Source organism: Tympanuchus pallidicinctus, unplaced genomic scaffold (genome assembly GCF_026119805.1).
Source record: "Tympanuchus pallidicinctus isolate F22 unplaced genomic scaffold, pur_lepc_1.0 scaffold2, whole genome shotgun sequence".
NCBI lineage: Eukaryota > Metazoa > Chordata > Aves > Galliformes > Phasianidae > Tympanuchus > Tympanuchus pallidicinctus.
This window is the reverse complement of record NW_026294721.1, coordinates 8,147,894-8,165,488: the sequence shown is the minus strand read 5'-3', so window position 1 is coordinate 8,165,488 and position 17,595 is coordinate 8,147,894. Positions and strand designations below refer to the sequence as shown.

The window sequence follows — 17,595 nt, the reverse complement described above, 5'->3', positions numbered from 1 at the left end:
CAGTGATGCTGATCTTTGTCTAACTCAGAAACTAGAACTGCCATGGTTTTCTAACCCAGGATCTGAAGTGCCAATACTTACAGTGAAGGAAAGATGCTGCTCAGCATCAGTGTTACCAAACTGCTGAGCGTAATGACAGATATATATATATGTAATGATCTTGTGTATGTTCATTTGAGTCTCATTTGGGTACATATTACATTCAGGATTAAACTGAAAGAGGAAGACAAAGGAAGAAGCTGGACTCTAACCAAGAGAAAAGTATTGATACCTAATACGAGAAATGTACAACTACTCTGCCTCCTCTGTGTGTTAACAGCACTTAAACAACAAGTGATGGTGAGAATGGAGGAGCACGAGTTTAAACTAGGGAGTCATTCTCTAGGGATAAATTAATTTTTCCAAATGGCTGTGCTGCTACTATTCATCACCAAAGCACATATGAGAAGCTGCTGAAATGCTTTGAATTCTCAAACATACGTGGTCTTGTTTGGGAAGCGATGGAGGACAGATGAAAGTCCAGAGATCAAAAAGGACAAACGTCTTTAAAACAAAGGAAAAAATTGTCTAGCTTCAAATCCCTTACCTCCAGAAAAGAGCAAGCATGTGAAATCAAGTACCTACCTGACAGCAAGGAAGTGGTTTATTCTCGACAAATCCATGCTGGCAGCTACTCACGGTCAAACTGATCGTTTCCTCTTACAGAATAGCAGCTCCTAGGGACAGGAAAAAGAACAGATATCATAGAATCATACAATTATGAGACTGAGAGTGTCCATACCTTTTTGACATGTCATTTTCCATAAGTCAACTGAGAAAAGTATTACCTTGAGGTGTGCAAAAGCCAATCAATTGAACAATATATCATCTAGGTGACTTAAGGATTGGTCCTAGATCAAATACACAAATATTTCCATTACCACCAATGGAGCCAGGTCAGACATGTTAAAATTCACATGCAGATCTCAAGCTAACAGAAGGTGCTAGCACACAGCTGACAAATCAGAACAGCTTTGGCAAGCTGGACAGCTGGTTTGAAAAATGCAGACAATTCATCAAGGACACTGCAATGTTAGGTAATTTCAGGACTCATTAATTGCATAAACACAGGACAATCATTAACCCCATTAACAGGGCAATTCCTTAGAGCAGCTCAGAGGCTGGAATGAGTCACAGGTTGCTGTAAATAAGTCAGACATCAAACTGCAGAAAGCAAACAGGAGCTTTGTCAGCTGGATGATGAATTCCCTTCGTGCTACATAGCACTAGCAAAGTGCAGCTGCACTGTGCTTTGAAACCTCTACATCAAGAAAAACATGGGGAAAACAGACAAAAGAATGAGGGAGTTTCTAAGGAAAAGATTAGAAACTACGACAACAGGCCAGAAGACTTAGGAAAGCCAGGCTGTACCCTTGCTGAAGGCATGGAAGCTACAGTCTCCTTCCAGCCCAGCGAATTTCATCAGCTTTCCCAATTAGAAAACTCCTTGCAGTCTTCCCAGGAAAATTTTATCTTTCCTGCCATTGCTTGGGCTTGGATCTACATCCCTTCTCCAGGAAGGTTGTGAAGCCCCATGACAGCTGACAGCCCTGATTCCTCTACTCTGCCCTAGCGAGGCCTCATCTGGAGCACTGCGTCCAGTTCTGGGCTCCCCAGTACAAAAAAGACAGGGATCTCTTGGAAAGAGTCCAGCAGAGGGCCACAAAGATGGTGAAGGGCCTGGAGCATCTCTCCTATGAGGAAAGGCTGAGTGAACTGGGTCTGTTCAGCCTTGAGAAAAGAAGACTGAGAAGGGACCTGATCCAGGTCTATAAATATCTAAGGTGTGGGGGGCAGAATGGCGAGGCCAGACTGTTTTCAGTGGTGAGTGGAGACAGGACAAGGGGAAACGGCTGGAAACTGCAGCATAGGAAGTTCTGCACAAATGTGCGCAAGAACTTCTTTACAGTGAGGTGACGGAGCACTGGAACAGGCTGCCCAGGGAGGTGGTGGAGTCTCCTTCTCTGGAGATGTTCAAGACCTGCCTGGATGCCAACCTGTGTGACCTGCTGTAGGGAACCTGCTTTGGCAGGGGGTTGGACTCGATGATCTCTGGAGGTCCCTTCCAACCCCTACAATTCTGTGGTTCTGTGATCTCCAAGCCCAGTTCAGGCACTCCCAGGGATGGAGAAATCCCTCCCTCCATTTCAGTTGACACCAAGCACAGCAGCACCTTGCTGCTACCCCACCCTTCTCAGACACGGCATGCATCACACAGAACTCCTGTTCTGAACTCGAAGGAAGCCAGGCCATGCATTGCCTCCCATGCTTGCTCACAGCACTGCCCACAATGCATCGTCCAAATCCACATGTGCAAGTTAACACAACAGCACGTGTCTAGGGTCAGTACACGTGCATGTCTGCATCTGGTGCCAGGGCACAAACCTTTTCTGCTGTAGGGCACTACTGTGGCCAGTAGGCAGCTCAGGGATGCCTTCTGGTTCGGTCCTGAACTCCTCAACACTGATAGGCACAGGAAGGAATGTCAGCGTGGCTCTCCCAACTCCCAGGTTCACACAAACTTTCTTTCGGCTTTTCTCCTGGCAGAGCCAACAGTTCAACTGAGGTTAAATTTCAATAAATGTTTTTGTTCTTCTTGATCAGGTTTCTCCAAGATTAAATTAGCTTCACAAAACCTCACAAGTATCTCCAGTCCTGGCATTTTTAGTTATTTCAAATATTTAACCCTGTTTTAATTGCTTCCCTAAATACTGCAATTTGGAAATGACTTGTTCCATGTTTGCAAATTGCCTGCCTAAGAGCTGGGAAGCTGTGCTTCCTCAAACTCATATAAAATACAGAGGAACATTTTGTATCACCACGCACTACTCAGGACATCCAGCAAATTAACTTCCTTATTTGCCTGAACTGAATAAAAGACTGGGAAAGTTGCTCTTCCAGCCTCCCCAAGCCCCCAGCTGTGCAGACCTAAGTCATTCCTCTGATGCGCGTTTCAAGAAGCTGAATCCCTTCTGACAGCTACTCTGCTCCTCTTTGCAGCCACCTCTTTCCTTCTCCACATACCTAGGCTGAGCCTTTCATTTCTTTTCTCTTGGCCCTTGCACAAGGCACCACCACCTTTGGGCAGACAGACATAAGGACAGCTACCGTACATGCAGTTAGATTCAGCTATAGCACCCTCCTATCAGTTTTCACCTTCCTTCTTATCAACACTCTGGCAGTGAAGTCATCTTAATAACTTAGACTTTAACCAACATTGGTGACTAATGCAAAACAATAGGTGTGAAAAAAAAGTACACTCCCTGTGATTTCTCTTTTCTAGACTGAACAAGTTCAGCTCTCTCAGCCTGTCTCCACAGGAGAGGTGCTTCAGCCCTTTGATCATCTTTTTAGCCTTCCTCCAGACCCACTCAAACAGCTCCATATCTTCCTTGTGCCAGAGGCCCCAGACCTGGAGGCAGTACTTCAGATGGGGTCTCATGAGGGCAGAAGAAGAGGACAACCCCCTCCCCTTCCTTGGTGGCTGCCCCTCTTTTGATGCAGCCCAGGATAACGTTGGCCAAGCTGCAAGAGCGTACTCCTTCTCATCAACCAACACCTCACGTCCTTCTCTTCAGGGCTGCTCTCAACCTAACCTCTGCCCAGCATGTATTTGTGCTTGGTATTGCTTGACTCAGGTATTGCTTGACCTTGCACTTGCCCTTGTTGAACTTCACTTCTCAAATCAGTTAATGTCCCTCTGGAAAGCATGCCATTCCTCCAGTGTATCAACTGCACCACACAGCTTTGTGTTGACAAACTCTGAGACTGCATTCAATCTCACTTTCCATGTTGCCAGCAAAGACATTAAACAGTGTCTGTTCCAAAACTGACTCCTGAGAAAATGCCACTCATCACTGGTCTCCACTTGGATCATCTGGTCAATTTCTTTTCTACTGCGTGGTCCATCCATCAAATCCACGTCTCTCCAATTTAAGACAATGATGTCATGCAGGACAATGTCAAACACTTTGCATAAGTCCAACTGGATAACATCCATTGCTTTTCCCTTACCCCATGCTATAACTGCGTCATAGGAGGCCACCAAATTTGTTGGGCTCAATTTGCCATTAGTGAAGCCATGTTGACTGTCACCAGTCATGTTTGTTTTCCACGTGCCTTAGCTGTGTTCACAGGAGGAATGCCAGAAAAAAAATCACCCAGGAAAACAATGAGTAAAAGCAGGTGAAATAGAAGGAAACACAACATGCATTTGCCTCAGTCACAGTAAGTGACTCCACAGACACAGCAGAGTGGATGGAAGGTGACAGAATTCTTCAGAAATCCAAGTCAAGTGCTGCAGACTGAAGCCTTTTTTTTTTAATGTGCTGTTTCAAAACAAGGCTCTGTACAAATAAGCTACCTTTTACTAGCCTGCTATTTGTAAAAGAGATAAAAATGAATGGTTTCAGAAATAAGACCAGCATTCTTTAGAACTCATTAAGATTCTACAGAAATTCATGAAAAGCTTCAGCCATAGCACTGGTGACCTCCTGCTTTTAGCTTTCAGAGCTCTGCTGAACACCTGCATTTCTGGGTGGACTCTAGCATTTTTGTAGTAGTTTTTTTTGTACTTTTTGTAGGATCAAGAATGCATAAGCACACAACACCGACATACCAAGTCTTATGTTTTCACTTTCCTACAGAAGAGAGAGCAGTGCGAGCCAATGGCAGAATTCCTCAATTGCTGCAGAAGTCGTGGCAGTTTGCATCCCTTAAGCCTGCATTTGGGAAGGCTTTTGAAATCAGATTCCTCATGCAGCACAGATCAGATTGCCAACATCAGCTTCCTGTTTTCTTTTAAGCTCTTTTCTTCTTAAAATCAAAACTATTTTTTTCCTAAAAAAAAGAAAAAAAGGCAATTTTATTTTTGTAATCGGGCAAATTATCAGAACTCTGAAGAATGACTCAAGTGTCCTCCTTTGAAATCAGAAAAGGAACATAAACATTTTTAGGGAAGACCTTCCCCTCCTTTGCTCAGAAACTGGGAAGGGATAGAGGAAAAAGCTGAAAATGAGCACATATGGATCTGAAGGCAGTGGATACTGTAACTTGTAATAGCAACAATATAAAGACATCTCCTTCACTAGTAAATCATCTTGAGAATAACCACAGATTCATGTCTTAACTGTTATCTACTGGGATTTCCTTCCACTGTAAGTCTAAACTAGTACTCAGAGGAAGAATGTCTGTCATGAGCATTCCAGGAAATGTTACATCCTTTGGCATTTCAAGATCTGAGTTCTAAGCTCCCTGAAGATATCAAGGCAGGGATCAGATGCCACTGCAAGACAAAGTGGAGTGGGGAATTATCAGGGAAGGGTCAGACACTGTGGTAATTATTAATCCATTTCTCATTGTTAACTGAACAGCTTGGGTCACGTTCTAACAAATGAGATACAGACTACACATAGAACACAGAAAAAGGGAACAAAAAGAAACATATGCAGAAAGGTTGCCAAACAAAGACTAAATAAGCTCAGCCTTTTTAGGTGGGAAGAGAGATGACTAATGCCTTAAGTTATAAAACCATGAGTGAACAAGAAGGTAAACAGAGGATTATTCGTCGTTGGTTTTCATCATGCAAGAATTTGGCATCCACTGGAAAAAAAACCCACAGAATTACTGCGTGAAAAGGATTAGATTTGGGAATTCACTGCAGCGGGATGTTAGGAGTAGGAAAAGGAAGAGTGGTGTGAAAAATGAATAGATGAATTGAAGGAAGAAAGGTCTTTTGGATTGTAAGCACAAGTGAGGATGCATCATCTGTCTGAGGAAGTCCCTCAAACACTAATTGAAGAAAAACAGCAGGGAATCCTCAGGGAAGCTACATTAGCAACAGACCAAACAGTCCTCTCCATGTTATTCGTTACTGGCCTCTGCCAGAGGCTGAGCCTTAGGACCTTTATCAAGGATTGCCCCTTTGACAATTGGATATTAGCATGCACAGAAAGGGAGCAGTGCTCCACACTGCTTTTTGTTTCTGGAAGGTTCCTACTGCAAGGTCAAGGACTCCGGTTGGGGATTTGTGTAATTAATTTTAATTCTGCTCATTCTAACAAGATCAGAATATCTGGAAAACTGATAGAACAAAAGTCAGATTAGTAGATCACATAAGTCACTCTTACAACCACGAATCATCTGCTAGTGCACATATAGCAACAACCGTTTGAAAGACAAAGTGAAATTGCCAAGAGCCGGATGTTACAAATAGCTTTATGGATCCAGGTACCCCTACTCAATTTTTCCCAGAACGTGCACCAAAAAGGGCCAATCCAGGCAGCAATTCCACTGAATGGACAGATATGCCTATGATACAAAGCAAGCAGATGGTTGGCTTCTTGCATTTATTTACACTGCTTTCTTCTCTTAAATTACTCCCACGAATTACAAAACATCTGAAAGATTAACAATTAGATTTTTATTTAATCTCAAGACACCTCCAGCTTGTCTGTTCAGAAGAAGTAAATGTGTTTATTCAGTAGAGTGGATTCTAATATACCACCAGCACAAATATACAGCCTAAAACTCAAGTTTGCTGTATCAATTTTTTTTTTTTCTAAGAGGGACCTTTTTGAGCAAGACATTCTAATTGACTGGCAAACACACCAGTGAGCACAGCATTTGGTGAAAGTACTCAGAAGAGCCCTTTACAGTAGGTAGACTTAAGTACAGTCTGACAATGCACCTTGATTTGGCTAACAAGACAGAATAGCAATTCAAGATACCTGTGGTGCCACACATCACTCTCCACCCACCTCTCTGAATAGACCAGAGCAACGTAGATATGAATTTTTAGCATCTCCTCCACATCCTCCACCCCCAGGATTTTTTCTCTGTATGCCCACTGCATGACCTGGAGGAAGATGCATGTTTTGTGGTTTCCTATTGCCATAGCAAAATGAAATTCCCTTTGGTTAACCACCTGCCAGCTCTAGACCATGGCATTTGCTTCAAAACCCATGCAGGCAGTGTAACTGCCTTAGGACTTTCTCCACAAAATACTGCTGTTGGAGATTTGCTATTTCTAAAAATTCAGTGATGTTGTACCTATTACAGTCATTTTCTGGAGTTATTTGAACTTGCTCCCCCCCTCCCCCCCATTTTATCAGGGTAATTTTGAACATGACCATGCAAGAGAACTGAACGTTCACTTCCTCCTCTAGCTTGCTGAAATTCCCTGATTTCATCACACGCAGCATGCTGCAGAGCCTAAGGACACTGCACAGGAAGCTGAGAAGCACACTTTTTAAACCAGAGCCAAAGAATAACAGCTGCACGGGAAAGTCTGATATATGCTTTGCTGTAACTTATTCAAACAAGCTTTGCAAATAACCATGACCCAGGGGGCACATGCACACAAGAACACCTCAATTTATCACGAAACTCGGGCTGACAGAAGCAATTCCTGCTGGCAGTTATGAACTTCTCCTAGAACATCATGTTTTTAAACTTGTCACATCACAAAACTTGATGCAACAGAGAAACTCACCATGTCTTATCTAATATTTGACTAGGGGTTGCAAACCATTCCAGGAATGAAACAGAGGCATTAAGAGTCCTGTTAGTCACTGTGATACCATAATGCTTAAGTGTTACTTAAAGGGGGGAGCATATTGCATGTTTATAATGAATAGTTTAGCAAGTTCTCAAAGAAGTGACAATAAGAATCACCTCAGGTGACTTGCCTCAGAACTGACCCTTGAGAAACCAATAACACCAGAAAACCTAAATTGTGAAATTAAGGGTGAAGACACACACCTCCTCCTCAGCCTCATTTAAATAACTTTAAACACACTGGCCTAATGCATCTGTAGAGGAGCAGCAAATCTTTAGGTGTTAAGTTAAAGCAAACTACCAGCCACATTAATCTCTTGCAGAAATGCCAACTTCTTCTGTTATTGCACTGCTACCTACCAGTACAGTTCTGCTTGCCTCTATGCTGAGAGCAACCAGAATCAAAATCACAGCCCCATTACTAGGAACTGCAAACACACAGTGTTACTTACAGCTTCTCATTTCCATAAGATGAAGTCCATCTTTGGACTCCAAAGAGCATCCATAAATGCACCAGACTACATAACATTGCTGGGCACTTCCATTCATTCATTCAAAGAAATAAGCAAGCCATTCTCTGTCCCTGGACTCCCCTGACTGTATAGGAACAGGAAAGGGTTTCTCACATTTCCTTGACAGAAACACAGAGGCATCAAATTCACTCCTGAGACAGAAGTGTCAATGTCCAAAATAAAAAGCAGTGGCTGCACGCTAAAAGCTGTTACAAAATCAGTGTTAAAGCAACCCTTAGGGGCTGGCGTCACCGCGTAACCAAGAGGACTCAGAAGCAATGTGGAAATTCCATCCTTAAGTCATCAACTGCGACATCCCCTGGCAGTTTTCATCACTAGTACATCACGTCAAAAAAAATCTTTCATCTTGCAGTGTGGCCTCTTTTATGGCTTGTTACTTGAACATTACGTATGCAGTTTTTTCTAGCTTAATGTTCAGCCAGAGGCTACGACTTTTTTTTTTTTTTTTTCAAGTAGATTTTCAAATTCTTTTGGGTTTTCCCCCTTGTCTCCCCATCCAACTGCTGCAGTCTGTACCTGCGGTCAGAGCTGCTGTGTGCTAGACGTTATCTCACAGTCACGCAACCAGGGCTCTGCCTTATCTCACAGCCATGTGGGGCACATCGTCCATCCTGAACAGGTTCCTGATGCTGCTTGTCCCCCAGCCACCAGGCCTACGCCAGAAGCTTACAAACAATGGTGGCTACTCTTGTCATTTTCAGTAGGCAATCCATGAACCACAACCAGGCTCCTGATCGTGTTTCTGAGCCCTAGAGACACACAGTGCTGTAAAGGCTTTGGAGAGGCAAGACAGTGTTGAAGCAGTGCATGGACAAAAGAGAAGTGACCACACCTGACAATTCACACTGTATCAAAACACCTTTTTGCCATAATAGTTTCTTCTTTCTCCCACTCCAGCCTGCTTGTAATACTTTCAAACAATTCCTCTCTTGACTCTGGCACAAGCCATCTATCCAAAACAGAAATGTACACAGCAGCAAACATCAACACTGCAAAAACTCAAGGGGAAGGATGAGGTAGAGAAGATTGGAATGACAATCTCCTTACATGCAACATCACCTAAACTCCTTCACTCTGTTATGTGAATGATAGTTCTAAAGCATTAAATCCAAGTGGTTTTTGTCCTTTTCCTTGCTTGCAGGTAAGAGGTTTGAGACCTCAGAGCCTTTGAAAGATGCTGACTGATAAGTGTGGGGACCCAGTGCAGGCATCACACATGGGTGAGCTTTCACCTGCAAGCATGGGGACACAACAGCATCCTGGTGGGTGCAATTCCTGGGTATTGACAACAGCCACCTTCAGACCTGCTCCACATCCACACAAATTCTGACAGCCACTGTTATGACTTCCTGGAGCAGGGGGAATGGGGCCTCCTTAGCCATCAACTAAGCCCTACATAAAATGTAGTATAGCAATCAGACCTAGAGAGATTATAAGAAAGGTATGAATTACTGTAGAAAATAAATACTAACTTAAAACTCGTAGAAGTAGTAATTGGCTATTTTGCCAACCAACACCAGAAGCAGGATTTGACCCTTCACTGATTATCACAAATCTTGAGCCTAATTATTCCCAACAATGAATTGCAAAAGAATAGGGCTGGAAAACCTCAGATAAACCCAAGGAGTCAGAGCCAACAACTGCACAGGAAGAGACACTTCCAACAAGATGCAGCGTCACGCAAACCCACAGGTTCTTATTTTAATCTACAAGACTTTCTTCTTTCTAATCAACACAAAAATTTGTTTTTGTTCCATGAGGATGTTGTAAATAGGGTGCAAAAATTCTTGGATGTGAGAGAAAACTTGAACAGCTTCAGATGCTCCTGGACAAGACAGCATCTAGGCTTTTCAACAAAAATTCCAGTCTCAATTCTGATTTTATGTAACCTACTCTTAGGTCTTGTTCAAATGATTCTTTGTACCACTAAATTGAACTAACAAATTATTACCATCCTTTAACAACCTGAATAGTGAATACAACACACAACTAATGTTTTTTTTTCCTTCGATGCTTTTACCTATAAACTGTTGTATAACACAGAATTTTGTTTTTCTTGACCCCCAAGGACAGTTAACAATTAACAGTGATGACTCACTGTCTTTTGTTAATAAGTATTACTTAAAATTATCAAGTTGAATCAAATAAGAAACTCGCTGACCATTACTGACACAGCAGTATTTGTTTGCAATATCTAAAATCAGAGATAGCATGTTAGCAGAATGTCTAATAGATAGCATTATCTTTTAGCAGAAAAAAATAAGCCTAAGACTCACAGAGGAGAAAGATAAATAGCACACAACCAGAGATAATTCACAAATTCCCCAAAACTGGTCACCAACTAGAACACCACATTAGTACAAACAAATCAAACCCTGATTTTGTACCGATGCTGAAATGAGTTCACATTTTAGTAAAAATAAACAGTAGGCACTGGAAAGAAGAAAAGGATCATGACAGGTAGGCAACAAATAACAACTTGAAAAAGTTTCCAATTCATTCTCATTTGTAGTTCAATCTCATCAAAAGTCACAATGACCCCAGTGCACAACCTCTTCAGCACATGCACGGCCTGGATGAGATCTCCTGCTATTTGAGCTAATTGTTATGCAGGTGAAAGTCAAGTCCCTCACCTCCACCCTCACACAGATGAAAAACCCTAAGAGGAATTGATATGAGACTAAGCAAAGGCTGGCTCTTTGAGGCAGAGGCAGTGGAACATCTTGGGATTTCCTATTCAGTGTGTGCATTCCCATTGCAAAGCAGTGAAATTCTCAGGGCTGTGAAACTGTGCCACTTATGTGATCTTTCAGACAGTTTTGGGGAGGGGGATAATTCTGTGTGACGATTCTGTTGCTGTGGTTTGTAAAAGATGGTTTCCTGCCAGGCTGGGCCTTCAACACAAGTTTCATAAGAGAAAGAAAAAAAATGAAAAAGGTCTGACAAGCAAGCTAGACACAAGCTTAGACTCTCCAGGAAACCACAAAATAACCTTTCTGAAGATGGTAGAATGTGCTATTTCTACACACCTTTATCATCTTTTCAGATGAGTGATGGAGGAAGAGTGAGAGAGGAGAGCTGAGCACAAAAGCAGAGATGAATGAACACAGGCATGAAAGAAGCAACAAGTGGGAAATGCCAAGCCCTACTGAAGTCAACAGGAATTTCATCAGCAGCTTCACGGAGCTGGGGCTGCAGCCGAAGATACAAATCCTTCAAGACAGGAACAAAGACAGACGTCCAATGTCAGCCTGGGAGCATTGCATGGAAATGCCCCAGGATAACAGAGCAACCTATGCATGAACAGTAGGCTGGAATCACCAAGCTGGCCAGAATTACTGCAAGATTAAGCCACCACAACCAGACTGTGGTTGAGGTATGCTGATATTTTCAGCAAGCCTTCTGCATAGCAGGGAGGGCAAAAGGGTGGAAATTGTTAGCAGGATTCTCTTTGAGCATCACTAACCTTCACCGCAAGGGTTTGAAAACCTCGTGGTCAAGAGCAGAGGTTAGCCTCAACACTACCTGTGTTAATGTGCTCTATATTTGCTCTAGCTCAAAAAGCTGTAACTGAGAAACATATAGCTTGTGGAACATAAGTATGATGCAGAATGGTTCATCTACTTCATTTGCTTTTGACACTTAAAACTGGGCAACATTTCAAAAAGAGAGCAGCTAGGTGAAAGCATTTGTATCAGATTAATGGCTCTCAAATGTCAGTGAACTCTTACCCTCTGCCTTGCCTCATGGCTCACGTTCATTCTCTAGCAGTGAAGAAACACAAAAAGCTGCATTCATTAGGCCAAACTCCAGCTTTATGTTACACATGTGCACTGCTGGACGCCACACAAACTTCCAGTTATGACTACTAAGAACTAGAGCACAATCAAACACTAAAAATGAAGAAATATCAGTTGGTCAAAACCAGATCCTCATCTGACAAAGGCAAAATACCATTTTGCAGAAATTATCAGAATGCTTGCACCTCTTGCTATCATTTTTCAAGATTAGGTGAAAAAGCTCTACAATTTTCTACAGCCAACTGGCAATCTAACAAAGAAAACAAAACGGAATATTTAAGCCTAATAAACTCATTCCTTAGATATATTTTGAACATTTTAGTCTTTCAATCAAGTGACAGATCCTCTTCAGCAGTAGTTCCAAATATATTCATGTTCTGCATTCAAATCACATAGCGTTTATATTGATTTATTTATTTTTGGCAGCTACTACCTCAGCAAAGAAAATTTGCTTTTAGAAAGTTTTTTTTTTTTTTTTTTTCTTTTTTTTTTTTTCTTTTTTTGCTCCAAGTGGAACAGTAAAGCCATAAAGCCACGAGGGGAGAAGGAAATTTCTTCTTCGGAACAGTAGTCAGTTTATACTTCTAACACATGCTGCTAGCTTGATTTATCAACTTCACTTGCTACAAAATTGTTTAGTCCAAGTCTAAATGAGTCTCTGGCTTAAACATGAAGAGGAGCCAGCAGACAAAGTGAGATGCCCCATACTTAGCAACTCTAACTTTCAGCAAGTCACCTAACTTTGCAGTTTATCTCCAGTTGACCTTACAAATGTCATGCATGCCCTCAGCATGAACAATTTATATGAAAAGTGCTAGGCAAGTGTAAAATAATCTTATCAGAGCACTTTTTTTTTTTAATACTTGTTTAAGTAGCATATACTACAGAGAAAGGTTATTGGGGTTACAAGCATAAACACACTCAGAATTAAGAAGTTGCTCTCTCCAGCAAAGCATCAAATCAGTTCCTTTGCTTACATGCTATGGCTGCATATTTACATCATCACCAGGAGACCCTTGCCTCACACAAAGCTTAGCATGGACTCCAGGCATTCTCTAACTGGAATCGTGAGGGGGTTGGAGCTCAATAATCTTTAAGGTCTCTTCCAATTTAAGCTATTCTGTGATTTTATGAGGTACGTTGCAGAGAAATGACAATAAAAATCCTTCATTCTTTGCCAATACTTTGATTCCTCCCCCCTCCTGCTGCCTCTGGTAGAACACTGCACTGCCTTCAGCTGAAGTCAAGTTGAACCAAGGCCGGAGGCCAGTTACAGTGTGCTTGCATAAGACAGCCTGGCTGGCTGCAAGCTGCCTCTTTATTCTTCCAGCTTCCAACTCTGGCTCAGACCCATTTTCCCTTAAACTTAAACGGTTTTCAGCAGCTGTGCTTCTCCTACTTTGCTCCCTGCAGGTGAATCTGAGTCATAAGTCAGCAAACTAAGAAAGTTACAGTAAGATATTCTGGTACTGTCAAAGCACACAATAAGGTCTATCTCCTTCTTGAAAGTGATTCCCCTATTAATAAACTGTTTCTACCTTCATATTGTATCCGTATACAATAATATGACACAGCAAGGCACTCCATCCCAAGGGTTCAGAGCTTGCATCAGTCTCTGGTCTATTTTATTGCAGTGTTTTTGCCAGAACCAAGCATTGCAAGGCATGTTCTTCTGGCTATAGGCAGGGACAGTGAGGGAGAACAAACCCAAGCAATGTGATCACTCACTCTGACAACAGCTGTTGCAATAGTGCATATGCAACAGATAGACATCGGTGTGACAACAGACAAGTGCTGTGCCATAAGAAGTACATACATTAAAGAACATGGACCCATCTCTGGAGCTTTTATAAAAGAAATTCCATCTGACAGAAGTTTGAGGAGTCGAAGAGGAAGGGATAAATCACAAAGGTCAGCTGGTTTCTCTTTTGAAAGATTCTCTCATACCATGCAGAGCAGACGTCCCTCAAAGAGAAAGGACAAGAAGAAGCTACTGAGACACTACAGCAAGTAAGCACATAGTAACTTCCACAGCTATGGAGAAGTGCTATGGGGAAGTGCACACTGAGCTCCTAATAATTGTTCTAGGATAGTTCCTCTTCAGATAGTCAGGGCACTGTTTAGGAGCCATCACAATCTTACTGGAATTCACCTGAAGTACCCTGGATTTCTTATAATTATCAATAGTTGATGCACATATCTGAGTAGAGATGAGGATGTGGGATGAAGGAACTGCAGTCTTCCAGCTTCTGAGAAGAGGAGGAGGAAGTGACAGGTCAGACACTATCTGATTCTGCTCCTTTATAATGGAGAGAGGAAGAAAAATTTCTTTAGTTCTTCCTCACTGGGGACTAATTCTCAAGCTCACTACATGACAAACAGACACAATCCATCATATAGAAAAGCACTGAACATAAGCAAAAGCTGGACAAGTGGTTTCATCTTGGGACTGGAGGTCTCCAGCATCTTTATCAATGATATAGTGGGATTGAGTGTAGCTTCAGCAAGTTTCCAGACAACACCAAGCTGAGGGATGCCGCTGGTATAATGGAAGGAAAGAATGTCATTCAGAGGGACTGGGACAAGCTTGAGAAGTGGGCCTATAAGAATCTCATGAGATTTAACAAAGCCAAAAGCAGTGTGTTGCACGTGGGTTGGGGCAATGCCAGGTATACCTATAGACTAGGATAACCCCCTTGACAGCAGCCCTGCAGAGAAGGACTTAAGGGATCTGTGGGCAAAAATATGTATATGAGCCAGCAGGAATATGCTCTTGCAGCCCAGAAGGCCAACAGTAGGCTGCTAAAAGAGGGGTGGCCAGCAGGGCAAGAGGAGATTGTTCCCTTCTATTATGTCTTTGTGAGGCTCAACTGGAATACTGCAGAAAGGCCAAGGTTCTCCTGCAAAAAAGAATCAGAGTTGTTACAGCAGGTTTAGAGGAGGGCCAAAAGTTGATCAGAGAGCTGGAGCACCTCTCTATGAGAAAGGCTTGTTCAGCTTGGAGAAGAGAAGGCTCCAGGGAGTCTGATAGCAATAGGAAAAAGGGAGATGGTTTTAAACTAGAAGAGGGGAAACTTAGGTTGGATGTTAAGAGGAAAGTAAAAAACATTTTACTCAGAGGACGGTGAGGCACTGGAACTTCTCTGCACTGGGCTCTTCAGAGAAACTGTGGATGCACCATCCCTGGAGGTAGTCAAGGTCAGGTTGGATGGGGTGCTCAGCAACCTAATTTAGTACCTAATTAAGTGGTTGGCAATCCTGCCCATGGCAAAGGGGTTGGAACTGGATGATCTTAGAAGGTTCCATCCAACTCAAGTCATTGTATTATTCTATCATTCTTTGATATCAGAAATACTGTTAACACCACTTCTTCCCCCCAATCATCAAGGCTTGACATCAGGGATCTGGTGGCTAAATATTATTCCCATAATAAACACTGAAAGGCCCCTAACCCTTAGAGCAAGCACGAACACAGCTTCAACAATACAGTAAAATGACTAATTCAATTAGGATAAAAAGGGACTAACAACTTTCATGTGGAAGACACCCAATCCCACTCTTATTTATTTACTTTTTTTAACTAACTCTTCCAGTATTACAGAGCCTCCTCCTTTAAAGCTTGGATGCAACTGTTATCCTGGAAAAAGTTTCTTAGTAGAAGTCATCAGCATCCTGCTGCTGCTTTGTAAAACAGCAGTGTTTTGACGTAATGCCAAAGTAACCATTAGCACGAAGGGGTTTTAAAAAAAATAAGCATACAAGACCACTCTCCAAAACTACTTACATCATATTAATTTTACATCATAGTAATACCCAGTTTCAAGGAGCTAACCTGCAAATACAGGAGAATCAGCACAGCAAAGGGAACAAACCAGACAAAAAGTAGGTAAATGAATAAGAATACAAGGAGCATCTCAGCAGTTCTCAGACCTTTTAATTGAACCACTAGCAAGATAACTCCATGTACATGTTCGAAATTCAACTAATAAAGCAAAGCTGCTGCAACTACACACTTACACCCAGTGCTACAACAGGAGGCAGCTGAGCTGGAACAGTGTGTGTCTTGAGACAATGGAAGCTTTTGAAGTTGAAGTCTTTTTCAGACCCTTCTTGACACTGCAACATTCTCAACTGAGTACATGCACTCATAGAAGCTTGCTTTAATGAACTGAAAGCCTCAACTTCCCATTGGTGTGGCAGCTGGACTTTTTCTGCAATGGAAATGATTGTCTAGGCAGCATTTGCGTAGGGCTGCAGACACCAGTGAGCTGTTCAAGTACCTTTCATAATAAAAATGAAACTATGAGGAGAGACCATTCATTCTTTACCTCTGAATCAGGAAGTCCACTCATTCAAGCAACCATCAGCCCACACTGCAACTGCAGCATTCACACCACCCCTTACGTTCTTCCCCCAAACATTAACTCACAAAAAGCTGTTTCAGAGGTGTCCTTAAGCTCACCAGGAAAATCAGTGGGGGCTTTTAGTAATGCTGCTTATAGTAGCCTAAGGTCAACAACTAATTTCATCCAGGGAAAACCCATTGCCATTTATTTAGTATTTTCTTTACTTAACACACAGATCGTGTAGGTCAAAAAAAGGAAAGGCCTGAAACAACCATGATGCACCCAAAGTGGAACAATATTCTGTGTCAACAAAGAACAGCCCACAACAACACTGACAAACATATCACACTGCGTGCCAGTTGCTACACTATTCTGAGGAGAATAAACACTTACCGCAATGCTTACAACACTTTGTTACATAGTGTAACCTCCCATAAGAACTGAATCTCTATCTCAAGACTGAGCTAACCCAGGAACTTGACCATCCAGCATTCATTAGTAGATACAAGTTATTTGAACACAAATTGTCAAGAAAAGTTGCTGCTTTAGAAACAGGAGAGCTGGATTCTGTTCTCATCTCACTGTTCAGAACCACTAGTTGTGGTGGTAACTAGCTCACTAAAAGGAACATCAATGGTTTGAGATGCATAAAAGGTATTAAAACAATTCCAAACAGCCCAGAACTCACGAAAAACAGTCCTTCCTCTACCACTATCACAAGGATAGATGAGGAACCATGAAAGGAGAAATAAGTAGGTAAAGACAGTGGAGATTTAAAAAAAAATGCGTGGAGAGAACAATCAAAATGAAGAATTGGGAATGCTGCTTCATTTACAAATCCTTTAACAGCAAGAGTTAATACATGTCCAGAACTTTGTTAGGTGCCTTTTTTTTTTTTTTTTTTAATGTAAATAGAAAGTGACACAAAAAAATGAGGTAAAGCTAGAAAATGAACAATAATTACTAAAATGCCAATTTATTACAACTAATAAGTCATTACACAGGCTGCAAAAGGAGGTTGCAGCTTCCATCTTGAAAGGTTTAAGGCCAAACTGAGTAAACATCTACACAATTTGATCCATTCTCAAAGCTAACCCTGCTTGGAACAGTTGCATTAGAGAATTCCACAAGTCCTTTCTGACCTGAAAAATCTTACCCTGTGCTCCTATTCTGAGATTTTTTCTGGTTTCAGCCTCTGACTGAAGAGACCATCCAATTTTTCAAGGTTTGCAATATGGACATGAACACAAGCAGCATTCAGAGTTAAAACTCCCTCTGCAACCAAGTAACTATTTTCCCCAGCAAAATAGAAGCCATCTT

The 17,595-nt window shown here is 41.9% G+C and overlaps 1 protein-coding gene across 2 annotated transcripts in view; it reads right to left on the bottom strand.

The window, feature by feature from the left end:
• Positions 1–625: 625 nt before the first annotated feature.
• The window catches only part of FAM193A (family with sequence similarity 193 member A), a 98,744-nt gene continuing 81,774 nt past the window's right edge, over positions 626–17,595 (bottom strand). For both annotated transcript variants that reach the window (XM_052683048.1, XM_052683049.1), the window contains 2 exons: positions 4,658–4,878; positions 626–716 (listed from right to left, as the gene is read on the bottom strand). The gene's annotated coding sequence lies outside the window, so the exon portion shown is untranslated. The remainder of the gene's footprint in view (positions 717–4,657; positions 4,879–17,595) is intronic.